The sequence below is a fragment of the Lepidochelys olivacea genome, assembly GCF_965140295.1.
Source record: "Lepidochelys olivacea isolate rLepOli2 genome assembly, chromosome: 11".
Taxonomy (NCBI): domain Eukaryota; kingdom Metazoa; phylum Chordata; order Testudines; family Cheloniidae; genus Lepidochelys; species Lepidochelys olivacea.
The window spans coordinates 51,812,804-51,827,073 of record NC_140421.1 but is presented as its reverse complement, the minus strand read 5'-3'; positions in this window follow the sequence as shown (position 1 = coordinate 51,827,073).

Sequence of the window (14,270 nt, the reverse complement as noted above, 5' to 3'; positions counted from 1 at the left end):
CCTAACAATTATAACTGGCATGAAAATGAGGAAATATTTAATGAAAAATGTTCCCTGTTTTTTATGGAAAAATGTTTTGACAATTTTTCTTAACAGTTGATAACTCATGTCATAATAATTAATATCTCTACTTATTCGTCTCAATACAGAATTCCCGATACAAATGCAAAATTCAGAAAAATATCTACTTTCATTACTGGATATCCATATTTGAAAATAAAGCCCCTTACAAAATGGTACCACAGTGAATATGCTGCTAGGTGTACGATACCAAAGAATATTGAAAATACAGGGCTAAATGCTGTTCTTGGATGTGCATTGGTAACTTCTGTTGTAGTCACTAAAGAGCATGGTAGCCATGTGCTTTGATACAAAGAATGAATTTAGCATATTTTGGGCTTGGAAACAGACAGAATCCCAGCCTCCCAGCCAGGGAGACTGAATTGACCAGTAGGATTATTCCACAAGACAACTCCACAATGTTGAGACCAGTCAGACTCCAGTGCCTGCCAGGAGGAGAAGGACATGCCACCCCCACCAATATACAATAATGAGCAGAGGATGATGTCTCTCAGTGCTTTCACCTTTAACGCCATACAATATTTATATTTGTTTTAAGATTAGAGACCTGATCTTGGTCTCTTTCTCCCCCTAGTGGAGAAATTATGTTGTTTACTGCAGCTTTAGGTCTAAAGTTACCTCGATGGTCCTAATGGCGAAGGCAGAAGTACCTGGATTGCAAAGGGATTCCAAGAGGCTGGGAAATTCTCTGATTTGCAGAACCTCATTTCTCCACAATTTGAGCAGCTCCACACGTTGTCATGGAATAGGTGCAGATCTGCATTCATTTCCTATTGCATTCTCCTCTTGCTCTGGCTCATCCTTTCCCCCAAGATCTATCAGGGCAGTGTGCAGCTGTCTGGAATTTATGCAACTCACAGTAACACACAGACAGGGCTGAAGATTTGACCACTGTTATGAGATATCTTGGGCTTTCTTGCACAACAGATTCCCATGTTCCCATTCCCAGAGCTTTCAGTGCTGTTTTAGATTTAGAAATTGCACTTCCTAATGATGAAAGTCAGAAGGGCAGTATTGTTATTGCAGTGGACTGTATTTTTCCCACAAGCTGATAAGATTTTGTGCCTTTTGTCACAGTGAATAAACCTACTTCGTGGTGTTATTTTCCCAGCCCTCTCCACTTCATCCCTCACTGTGAGAATTCAAAGAGACAGAGCATTACACGTCATCTCTAGATCTCAAAATGCTTTACAAAGGGGGCAAGTATCGTCATTTACATTTTATAGACAGGGAAACTGAAACAGAGAAGTGAAGATATTTGCCAAGAACACAGAAAGCTGTAAATAGAATCCAGGTCTTCTGATTACTAGTCCAGTGCCATCGCCACTGGATCACACTGCCTACTGGTAAATAACTGGGGAAGGCACAGGTACAGCCAATCTGGTCTTCACCACTCAACTGACTGTGTGATAATGCTTAATCAGCTAGATTTATGTTTAGGATCAGAAAAGTAACTAACCCTAACATGATCCTATTTGATTCCAAATATCTTTGGAACTGCACATTCATGCAGACAAGAAGTGAAATAATATACACTTTTGAGATGCTAAACTGCTGATCCATTAGTATTCTGCCATCCTCCAAACAATGCGGGTCACCAGTTACACATATCTTCTGCATTTGTGACTGAACTTCCAAAAGCAAGAGTAGAATGTATCTGAAAATCTAAGGATTCAGCACAAATTATTTGTATTCTATCATCAAAAACAGAATAACCCAGAGCAAAATTTTTGAGCATAAATTTATTCCACACCCTTGTTGGAATAGCTAACACTCCTGAGTATTTGCATATGCATAGTCCATAAAGAGTTGTCTGAGTCAGCTTTTGTTAACAGTTGTTCAACTAAATCAGATACTGAAGTGCAAAATCTAGCACAGCTCAGAGAATGGATTTCACTGGATTGATAGAAAGTTTTTTATACATGTCAGATACAATCTTTCCCTAAACTTCTGCATATTATTTAAAGAATACACGCTCCCTCTAAATATTTGCATTTTGTATTTTCAGATTGCTGGGCAGAGCCAAATAGATGCAATTTTCATTGACCTGATTTAGAGAATGTGTTTAAAAGAGCACAAGTGAATGAGAGAATAGTTTATAGCAGAGTGGTATTTATATGTGGATGACATTCAGCAGTAACATATTTAGGAAATATTTGGTTTTTAGAAGGAGAGGTTACTTACCTTACAATAACTTGAGCTCTTTGAAATATTTTGTCTCTCTTGGTGCTCCACTATAGAATGCATGCATGCCCATGTGCTCTCAACTGGAGAATGCAAAGCAGTGTCTGTGGGACCATTTCTGTGCAGAACAGCACCTCATACCTCCAAACAGGGACATATAAGGAAGTACAGATCCACCACCACCAAAGCTCCTTCTCAACCATAAAGTAGATCCTGTACAATTCAGGGGAAGGAGGCAGGAAGTGGAGCATACACAAGGACAAAATATCTCAAAGAACTCATATTGCTGTAAGGTAAGTAACTGCTCTTTCTTTTCTGAGTATATATCCCTTGGGATGCTCCACTGTAGGAAACTCACAAGCAGTAACTCAACAAGGAGGTGGATGCTGGGGAGGCAAGTCCAACACAATTTAGAGGACTGCATGACCCAAGGTAGTATCATGCCTGGAAGCAGTTAAGATGTTGTAATGCTTGGCAAGGGTATGAATAGAAGATTAAGTTGCAGCCCTACAGATTTCTGTCAAAGTAATGTCCTTCAGTAGAGCTATAGATGTGGACTGAGCTCTAGTGAAATGTACTGTCACTCTGTGAGGGGAGCTATATTGCAGCAGATTCATAACAGGTTAAGATGCAACTCGAAGACCATTTTGACAGTCTTTGAGTGGAAACAGGTTGACCCTTCATCTTCCCAGCAAATGATACGAATAACCTAGGAGAGGCCCGGAAGGTGTTAGTCCTGTCAAGGTAGAAGGTGAGGGCTCTTCTGATACCTAGTGTAGGTAGGCTAGTCTCCTTTTAGAGGCATGAGGTTTTGGGTCAAATACTGGCAGGCAAATCTCTTGATTATTGTGGTTTTCCCAAGAGAACTTTGGGAGGAAGCAGGGATGGGGGCACAGTCTAACCTTGTTTTTATAAAAGGTAGTATGTGGCAGGTCAGCCTTGAGAGTACTGATCTCTCCCATTTGTCTAGCTGAGCTGACAGTCATGAGGAACAAAATCTTAAGTGAGGGTGGATTAGAGGACAGGTAGCCATTGGTTCAAATGGAAATATCCTCAGGGCCTTAGGAATCAAACTGAGGTCCCACTGGGGGTGCCAGGTTCGGTATGAGGGAAAATAAATTGTATAAACCCTTGAAGAATCTAGCTTTATTATAATGGTCAAAGACCGAGAATCCTTTGATGAGGGAGTTGAAGGCAGCTATAGTGACCAAATGTACTCTGACCCAACTCTTGGATAAATCTTGCATGTCTACTTTGGAAGTAAGTTTTGCGAGTACAAGGTTTCCTGCTAGATATGAGAACTTACTGGACCTCCTCTGAACAGGACAGTTCCATGCTTGAAAACCATGTAGGAACTGTGATCTCAGGTTCAGCGAAGAGGGACTGGGGTGGATCAGGGACTCAGAGATCTGTGACAAGAGATCCTGCCTGAGGGGAACTTGGAGAGGTATTGCCACAGAGAGGTGAAATAGTTTCGATTACTACACTTGTCTTGGCCAGAATTGTGCTATGAGGATAACACTTGCTCTTTTCTGATGTTGTTTCTGTAAGGTCTTGAGGATTAGATGTAAAGGCAGATAAGCATACAGCAGGGTACAGGGCTATGGTATTATGATGACATCATATCCTCCCTTGGAGCAGAAAAGACAGCATTTCACATTTTTTGGGGGAGGCAAAGAGATCTGCTCCTGCAGAGCCATAAGTCTGGCAGATGCTGTGGAAGAAAGAATCCCTGAGCTCCTATTCATGGTCCTGAAGGAAGTGTCTTCTCAGGGAGTCTGAAGTTGTATTCTGGAGGCCTGGAAAATAGACAGTGAAGATTTCTATCTGATGGGAACCCCATCAGTTCCACAGCCTTAGTGGCTCTGGGCATAAGGACTGGGATCTTGCTCTGACCTGTCAGTTGATATAATACATTGCTGTTCTGTTGTCCAGCATTTCCCTGATAGAGTTGCTGTGTTTGTGAAGGAAGTGTTGGCAAACATAACAAACTGCTCTCAGCTCCAGAATTTTAATGTAGAATGTGATCTCTTGCACAGACCACTTGTCCTGGACTGTGTCCCTTTGGAGGAGAGGCCCCATCCCAGAAGTTCAGTTTCTGTTGTGAGGATCTTTGAGGGGGAGACTAGGGAAAGAGTGCCCATGAATAGTCATATCTCATGGATCTAAGGGCATCTGGTGGGGTCCAAAAGAGCTTCTTCAGAATATTGGCTCAGCAGGATGTGGTGGTAAGGTGCCAAAAGAGAGCCCTGTACTGAGACCTCAGAGTCTGAAGAAGAATCATCCCCTGGGCTGAAGGAGGGTAGCTGGTACTGAAGGCTGGAGTTCAATCTGACTGGAGTTCAATCCATTTGAGCGGTACTGGGAAGGGGCCTGGAAGAGGACCATAGTTTAAATTTCAGTATAAACAAGTCCTCTGAGGAAAGAAATGCTGGGGAGGTCTGGTATCCAGAAAACTCAGTTGGTACTAGGGCCTGGTGTTGCTGAGATGGTGAGCGTGGTACCAGTGAGGCTTGTAGAAGATCTTCTATAACCTTGTAGCCTTGGTGTAAGGAAGTACCATAACACACATAGAAAGCCTGAGCACATCTCAGTGCCGAGAAGTGTCAGTTGGTATCAAGGTAGGCTCCTCCCTGTGTTGTCAGCTTAAAGACGTGTCCACCTGCTACTTCTTGTGTGGTACTGGTGGCCCAGTACTGTGCTCCAATGGAGCCTCAGCTGTATCCCTTGAGGGACATGTGGTCTCCTTAGAGTGAGATTTAGGGGTGACCTACTCCTCTTGTTAGGCTCTCTAGAAGGGGTGAGACACTTCTTCTTTTCAGAAGTCGTAGCCTGTGAAGATGCTGCTGCCACCCAGGGGCATGGGATATAGAGGACGATGTACCGGAGGGCCCCTCTGGGGCTAGTGAATGATCCATTAGAAGAAGCTTCAGTCTAGCTCTCTATATTTCTGAGACCTGCCTTTAAATCCCATACAGACCTTACACATTGACAGGAAGTGGGTTTCTTCGAGGCAGTGGAGACAGCTCAAATGACCATCACAAGACCTATGGCTGGTCTGGCAGAGTTTATTCCATGGACTGAAGAAGGAGACACATGGGTGGTGGGTGACCTGCCCTTCTAAAAACAATTGTATGAAAATAAAGCAATAAAATAACTAAGAAAATAAAGGGAAAAATTAAGAAAAAAACAGTATACTAAGAAAGGTGGGAAGCTGAGAATCAACAAACACACAAACGCTCTTTGTTGAGCCATAGGCAGTTGAGAAAGAATTGGATGGCAGCACTCCTTGGCTATTCCCTGCCAACATCTGTCCTTTCCATCCTGTGAAAATCCAGGCAGCACATCTCTGTACTGCTTTCCCCTCTTTTTCATTTCTACACCGTTGATGCTCCTATTTTACATTTCCTATTCGAACACCACAAGCACAGGGCTTCCCCTGATTACTTTATATGAAACTACTGATAGCACACCATTTCCTTGATCTTGTAAAATGGAAATATCCCATGCCAGTTTTCAATTAGAAAAATGTCAGTCTATCATCTGCTGAGATTTCTGGACCAATTTTTAAATTGGCTGCCTATACCTGCAAACTTAGTTTGTGCACCCACTGTATATGCAAAATCTGTGTTGGTATATGCAAATAGGCACTTAGATGAACAATTACTTACTTTCTAATATTTATTAGAGCCCTACCATCCACTAAGATGTCCATCCCTTTGTTTGGAAAGGATATGACTAATTCATACCCCATGAGCATGTGCGAGTAGTTTAAATTGTTCCTTTCCATAATGCATCATTTTGGCATTCTCAACACTGATCATTGATTGTTTTGCCAAATTATCTAGCCAGCTGCTCCTCACAGTCTTGACTAAACTAAATAAACTTGACATCAGCAAGTTTTTGCTACCAATCTATTCATCTCCTCCCTCCAAGCTGCTAAATACCAAAAGTCCTAATAAGTGCTGGGCAGTCCATTAAAAAGCTCTCCTTCACGCTTATTTTTCTTAGGTTCTACGAATGAAATTAAAGGCCATGGTTAGAAAATCTTACGGAATCTTTACAAATGTGTTCTCCAGCATTCACACAAAATGTTCAAGTCCTATCAGAGTAACACAAAAATTCTACAAAAATATTGTGGGCACACAACAAATCAAAAAGTTTGTATTCCCACTTCCCAGCAATTTCCATAAACTTTTCTTCTTGTAGCAAGTGAAGAATGTCTTTTGTCTCCTCCCCCATTGCATTTTGTTCCACATTTCATTGCTGTATCTAAAAACCTTCTGAATCTCCTGAATTTTGAACACACATGATACTCTTCAAAGTTCCATTTCACCCAGCAAAATTTCAAACTTAACTGAATCAAACAATGTAAAATTTACAAAGTCCAAAGGAAATTGATATATATGGATGTGTTTCTGTGAATTAGGTCCAGAAGATTTGTGTAGAAAGAAATCTGAATCTTTAGCGTTCTGGTTAGCTGATATTAGGGTTTGGATGTTTGGTTTGTATCAGTCTGTGTTCATAACAGGTTTGTGGACATTGGATTAGATAGCAGAATGATTTGTAAAAGCCTGGGAAAAAAATAAGAAACTGACTGCTTACTATTGCAAATCCCTTAAATTTGTAATTATATTCTATATTTAAATGACCAATAACTATATATTACAAATGTATGCAGGAGATAAAGATTTCCAAATGTATATACTAAAAGCTTGTTCTTTCATAAATCATATATTGATAGGACAGCTTATTTGTGGGGGAGACAGACAGACAGGGAAGTTCAGTGGCGGTTGAAGCCATTCAGTAAGATGAGCAGAAAACAGAAATTCTGTTTTGCAAACTATGTTGAGGTTATGGCATTGGTTTCATTTGGCATTGGGCATGAACCAAGAGCTTTAGAATATTTTCATAGAAAAAGAGAGGGAAAGAAACTCATCCCAGAACACCCAATATAGCCAGCTGGTCAGGGCACTCACCTGGGAGGTGGGAGATTCAGTTTCCAGTGCCTGATCCAAAACAGGCACAGTAGGGACCTGAACGTGGGTCTCCTACCTCCAAGGTGAGTGCTCTGAACTATTTGCGATTCTGGCATGCGTGCCTCTCTCCCTCTGAGACCAGCAGTTCCATCCTGGACCTCAGTAACTTCCCTAACCAAAGTTTCATCGAAATGAAAAAAATTCCGCAAAAAGTTTGCTTTGCTGACTCAGCATTTTCTGACAAAAAATGTTCTGTCAGAAAATTCCTGACCAGCTATACCACTCACCAGAATCAAGCCCAGAGAGAGTTAAATAAGCTATGTTAAAACAAAAATATTTTAAACAGCAAATTCCAAAGATATTTGCATGATCTTCTATGTTATCAGCTGTAATAGAAATGAAGAAATTTATCTTATTACCACTCTGAAAACTTGAGACTGAACCCTTTATCGACAGTATTTTTATACACTGTGGAAATAATGTCATACTATTCTTCTACAGTTAGCCATGTTTATCTTTTCCTGACATCAGAGTAATACTGAGTCAGGGCCATAGAACTCCTCATGCCAAAATGTTGACGTCTTCCTACTCACCCTGCTACCTCACTATATAAGGCTCTGTCTTCAAGAAAGGAATGATTCTTTATGACACTGAATGATGTACAGCCACATGGGGAAGTCCCTCTTTCCTTCAGAAGAAGTTTCTCTGTCAGTATCCCACTCCGAAGGTGCATGCCTCATTCAGACTCCCTGAAAAAGTAAAAGGAACACCTGGCTTTTAATATTCAATCCTGACATTGTTTCCATTTGATCAAGCACACAAACTTTGGACACAGCTCAATGTGAGGGCCTTCTCACTCTTCAACCTCCATTGCACAATCTGTGATAGTCTCGGTCTCTACCCAGCAATCCATAGGGAATCAATAGGCAACAGGCCAAATAGGAAATATCTGAAACCTCCCATATCCTTAAGGTCTCAAATAGGAAGCAAATTGCCAGAACAATGTACTCACTAGGTGGAGGAGGCATCCTCTCCATTGGAAGGGAAATCAGTGAGCAAGGTCTTTAGCTTTCTGTTGACTATCTTCTGTAACATAGTGGTGAAACACCTTGAATAAAAACTGTAGGGGGTAGCGAGGACTCCCAATTTGGACTGACTGTGTGCATCCAACCTAGAAAGTGCAGCCATGTCCTACTGTTCAGGAAGATTGTTCCTCAGAGAAGGGAGAATAGGAAACTGCATGAAATCATGGTGACATACATTCAGGCCCCTTCCGAGGAGACTTAATTGCCTAATATTTGATCAGACTGGTAAAGGGTATACTCTAAATCAAGTTCAATTCAGGGGTAGAATTTCATTAATTTGGGGATCTTTTGTAAGTGATAAACATCAACCTTGGTGTAAATATTTCTGAATCAGGGAAGATGTTGTCACTCAGTGTTACCCTCATCCCCCATCCTCTATTACCCCCTGAATACATGAACAGTTATGTTAAGAGGGGCAGGGATTGTCGGATAGGAAAAGGGAGGGGTCTATACATTTCTTAGACCCTCTACATTTGTCTGAAAGGGTTACTCTATTACCAGCCCTAAGACCAAGCCACGCAAGGTCCAGTTCATGTAGGCCACTCAAATCAGAGTTAAACACTTGCAGGGTTTAAATAGTCCAAGTAGCAGCCTTTTTGAGTCATGATTTATCCCAAAGATATTGGATGTGTTTTGAATTTCAAAAGAACCCTTCCAAATCCTTTCCCCTTTTCACAAACCAGCCAAAGTCAAGAGAAGGCACATGTAAAATGGACTGGTTCACAGGAATTGCTAAAGTGATACAAGTAGCATCTCTTGGGATATTGAAAGCTAGATTGGCCATAATACTAAAACACATACTGTAGAGAACAATCAGACACTGGCAGAGGGTGAACTGGATGACATAACAGATCCTTTTCAACCCCAGTTTCCATGAGTATGTGATTATACTCCAGAGAGTAGCAATTTCAAGTGAAAGCCATGTGAAGTGTTTGTTTGGACAACGACCCATTTTCTTCAGTCCAACTTATAAATTGTTGATTTAGGAGTTATTGGAGCCATGAGAATAGGTATTTTCTAAGGGTAGGGTGACCCAAAGAAGTTTGTGGACCATAACATTTGGCAATCTTGATAGAGAATCCCTCCCTATTTGCAGGGATAAGAACATGAGGTTCTGGAAGAAAAGACACTTTTGGGTCAGTGGCACATGATATTGATTTTTTTCATTAACCAAACTTTTTCCATCTTCCTAAAAAGTTTGGTTCACCTTTTTAGTGAAGAGTCCATTCTTATTTGACCTAAAATGGTTCCCCCAACTTACATGGTTCCATTTGGAATAATTAGCTCTGGAGTACACTATAATTGCCACAGGTGGAGAACAATTGGTATGAGAATGGGGTCTAGTCTATTAAAGCATCTATTTTTATTTTCTTTCTATGTAGCAAACTGACAAGCTTTTAAAAACACAGCCTTAAGAAAATGCAGAAGATTCATGCTGCAAAAACACTCCCTTAAGATGATTTATTAAATGACTTTCAAGATTGGGTTTGAATGGTCTAAAGTTAGATGAAATTAAGTTTATCTTTCATTGATAATCTTAACCAATCACGTACAATTCTAAGTCGATGCTTGGTTCATAAAAGTTAGTTTTATGCTAGTTCACTGGTTTACAATCATCAATATAGCATTTAAATCAGTACAATATGGAAGTAAAGTTACTGTTTCTTGCTTAGCATATATGTTCTGCCTCAAAAAGGAAATGTGTCTGAGGGTTTTTTTTTTGTTTGGTTGGTTTTTTTTGGTTTTCTGAGAACTGGAATCTTGGCTTATATTTATTTTGGATAATTTTCCTGGAAACGTTGTAAGTGCCATGGAAAACTTCTTTTTATTTAAGAAAAAGGGATTTTGAAGTTGTTCTGAGAGGGAAATATCTTCAACCTTTGCTTGTCTTCTGATTCACAAAGTCTACCACTACAGTTCAAGATATGACCTGGCCAAATCTACAGATGTGCTCTGTCTGGCACCTATCTCAATCTGAATTGGAGTGTTTACACATAAGCTGGAAGTCAAAGGTTTGCAGGCCACAAAGAGCTGAACAAGCAAAGTGGCAAGTTTTACAATACTATGAGAAGGGTTACTAAGTCATCAACAGTCTGTAATTAAACATGCCATAATTCTGTTTGCCACAAGCTTTGGATGTTCTGCATCTTTAAAAGATTTTGTTGTAGAAAGCAAGACTCAAAGGTTCACAGTAACTGTTTTCTGAAATAGCTGCAGTATGTTACAACCGACAAGAGAAGTAGTTAACTTACGGTTGCCCTTCATTAATTTAAAGGATTATGAAATATTCTGAAAAGATTGTGGCTCTTAGCCCACATTCACTCTTTGTACATCTGAGATGCTGCATAAGGGAAAATGTATTTCCTGATAGTGTGGGTAGCACTAGATTTTTTGGTTGAAGCTTTCGTACAGTTTTATTCCAGAGAAGCTAATTACATACACATTTTGTATAACTCTTAGTGAACTTCACTGGATAGTATTGGACCTACCCTGGCTGCTGTTTTTTGTTAGTTACTATTTCTTTATAAAGTATTAAAATGTTTAAGCACCAAGGTTTTGGTAAATGCATCTTTTATGGCAGATCCCATCTCATTATTTATTGTTAATGTAGAATGTTAAAACTGCAGTTGCATACACCCATCAAGGTCCAGTGTGTTACATTACGGTCCAGCAGTTAGTAATTAAATGAGCAAACAGCACCATAGGTATTCAAAGGAGAGCTACTCCATCATGTAGTCTAAAGTGTATTACTTAGTGGATAGGCAGTACTGCAAAAGCTGCACACCATGAGTCAGGGCACAGGGTGTGGAAGGTGATGGCAGGAGAACCTTGCATCCCTTCTGAATCCTGGCCCAGACAATACTCAGGTAAATGCTGATTGTCTCTGAGGGGAGGTACAGTCAAGCCTCAGAGTGAGGGTTGCAATGACAAAAGAGCTTGAGGATGGCAGAAGGGAAACTATACAGTGGAAAGCAGCTAATTATGCAAGAACCTCACCCCCTAAAAAAAGTAACTATGATCTCAATCCAGTATTCCCAGTCTCAGTTATTTAGGCCACTTATTTTAATCATGAATGATTTAAACAATTTTAACCACACAGCCAGATAGAGAGAACCAAAGCAGAAGGAGCTAGTGTCCCCTGTGCAATGCTTGTCAGACACTGAAAGGAAGAATGACTCTTGTTCAAAGTTTAAAGGGAAAATATACAGCTCAACTGGCAGCTGCCCACAGGAAAAGTGTGTTCATGAATTAACTACGTCAGGGCATTTTTAAGGAGACAGAAGCCGTGGGTGGAACCTCACAGCTACATTAGTTTAAGGGCATCCTGGCATTGCAATGTACTACTGTGGAAAAGTCAAGCTGTTGAATTCTAACTCTGAACACTCCTGCATTCTCAGATGCAGACCATTTCACCAGGACATTGGAAGGGAAAGCAAATGCAACAAACGCTCATTAGCTCTTTCCATTTAGACAGAATGAAGAAGATTATGAACTATCCTTCTGGGCCCAATCGGCCTTCAGACCCAGCTGAAACAACAAACTGATCTTCTTCCATTCATACCCTCTTGGATGAATCAGAATCTATTGTACATATTTGCCTGGGCTACTTTCACTGCCGCTTGTTCCACTGGCATGCACTGTGTTGCTGGGTGTTGTTGTTTAGCTCACTTTACAACCATTGTAAAACTCATTTGTGATCAGTTTCTGTGCAGACAAATTTCACTCCATTTCCATGAGCAGCAATATGGGGATAGGGCTTATGATGTAGCTGGATAGGTCTGATTCCATCCAGCACACGAGTGGTACAACCGAAAAGTAATTATTTAATTACAAAAGGATTATTTAGCAGACTAAGTAAATGTATGCTTTGAGACCATTAAGGGCTACACAGAAATGCTCCGAAGTAGTGTAGCAGTTTTCAGCAGGACTCCATGAACCACTTCAGATAAAATAATGACACCATTTGGAGGATCAATCCTGTGCCACACTTTTCTGAGATTCTGAAATGTTTGAATACTATGAGTCATTTTACCTTTCAGTTTCCAGCTAACAGAAATGAAAGGACTCCAAAATCTTCTGAAACAGCTTGTTCTCATAAGAGTTCAATACCAATTTTGAGAACTCAAGAGGTAGGGATGGTTTCACTAAGCTTCTGATATGCATGCAAACCTTTGAATGATCTTGCAAACTCCAGGTTTTTTCAGGGTAACCCATCCCTAATTTTAACTTCCTGTGTCTGTGTGTGTGTGGGGAATCTATATTCTCAAATGCTTTGCCAAACTCATTCAAAGGGTGAAATTTTGCCATTATATGAATGTTCAATGGCTTTTCCCAGCGAAGTGGTATAATTTGATCCCTAAAGTCAGCAGAATTTTTAACAGGGAAGAATGACAGTGTTGTGAAAGAAATGGTGAAATTTTATGCACATCCTTCCCCTTGTGTGTGTGTGTGTCTCTCTCGCTCACACACACACACTTTTCTTTTTGTTTTCTTTAAAAGCTTTATTTAATTAATTAATTTAATTAAATTTAAACTTTATTTAAAAGTTTAAATTAAAAGTTATGTCTTATTTAACAAGACTAGGTAGTGTGCAATATTGTGACATGTCTCTATAGATTGTCAGAATGTGGTGTGTGGGATATAAGTAGTTTTAAGTTAGTTGATTGCATTAAAATTGTACTTCGTTGGTGGCTCTCCTAAGTTTATTTCTATCATCTAGTGATTTGTGATACATGGTTTGGGAAGTTGCTACATTTTAATACTGGACCTTTCACAATGGAATACTATTTCTCCCATGACGTGGCATAGGTCACCCTTATCTGATACGTCACACCACTGGCACTTCTAGGCAGTCTGTCACGTAGCAGTATTATCCCGCCGATGGGAGAGAGAGGAGTGTAACCTTCCTGCTGTAATCTGGCAGCAGAGACCCCAGTAGCAGCAGAGCAACTCCCCTTCCTCTTCTCCCAACACAACTGAGACTGTCATTCTTTATGGTCTCTATTCTGCCAACAGAGACTGTGCATAGGACTAAAATCAATCAAAATCATATCATGGCTGGAATGACAATCACTCTGACTTTCATAAAAAGACCTTCTAACTCATTTGAACGAACAAGAAGATCAACTCAACACAATTAGCCTTGCAAGAGAAAGAACAAGCCTGTATTTTTCATGCAGATTAACTGTACAAAAGTTTAAGAACTTTAATAAAGAGGGTGAGCATGACCTGTAATTATAGACAATTACCACTAGAATACTGGTAAAAGAAGAATATTTTTTCATGCAAGAGTCAGCTCTTTTGGTTACAGTGGTCAAAAATAATTGGTCTGAAAAGGGATCACCTGACAGAGTCGGAAGACATCAAGGCATCAAACAATAATTCTAGAAAACAAAATATAGTATCATCTCACAACTTGTGGTTTGTTCTTGCTGATAAAGTATGAGGACAACTGACAGTTATAAGATACATTATTTCAAAAGAAAAAAACCTAAAAGGAATATAAAAATATATTGTAATGCACCAAACTTTCCAGATTTTGAATTACAGCATGTGGAAGGCAATTGAATGATAGCTTTAAAAAGCATATCCAGTTTTAGCTAAGATAAATAGATATGGCTTCTTTACTTGGGGCTTGACCCAAAGCTTTAATAGGCATTGGTTCAAGTTCTATCTGTACAATTCCTTTTTACTACTTCTATTCCTACTAAGGTCCTTATTGGAAATATCTTGGATACTACAGATACTGCGGTTGTATAATTGCAAATACTGAAATTACTAGGGTACCTGGAATAAATTTAAGGGCAACCACTCTTCTAATTTGTGTTTCTTATCTTGCTGGATTTATTTTGAGAAAGGAGAGGCAGAGGAGCTCAGACAGCTCCAGAGCTGCACCACTGAGCGTTAATATACTTACCGCCTTTCATGTTTTTTTAAATGT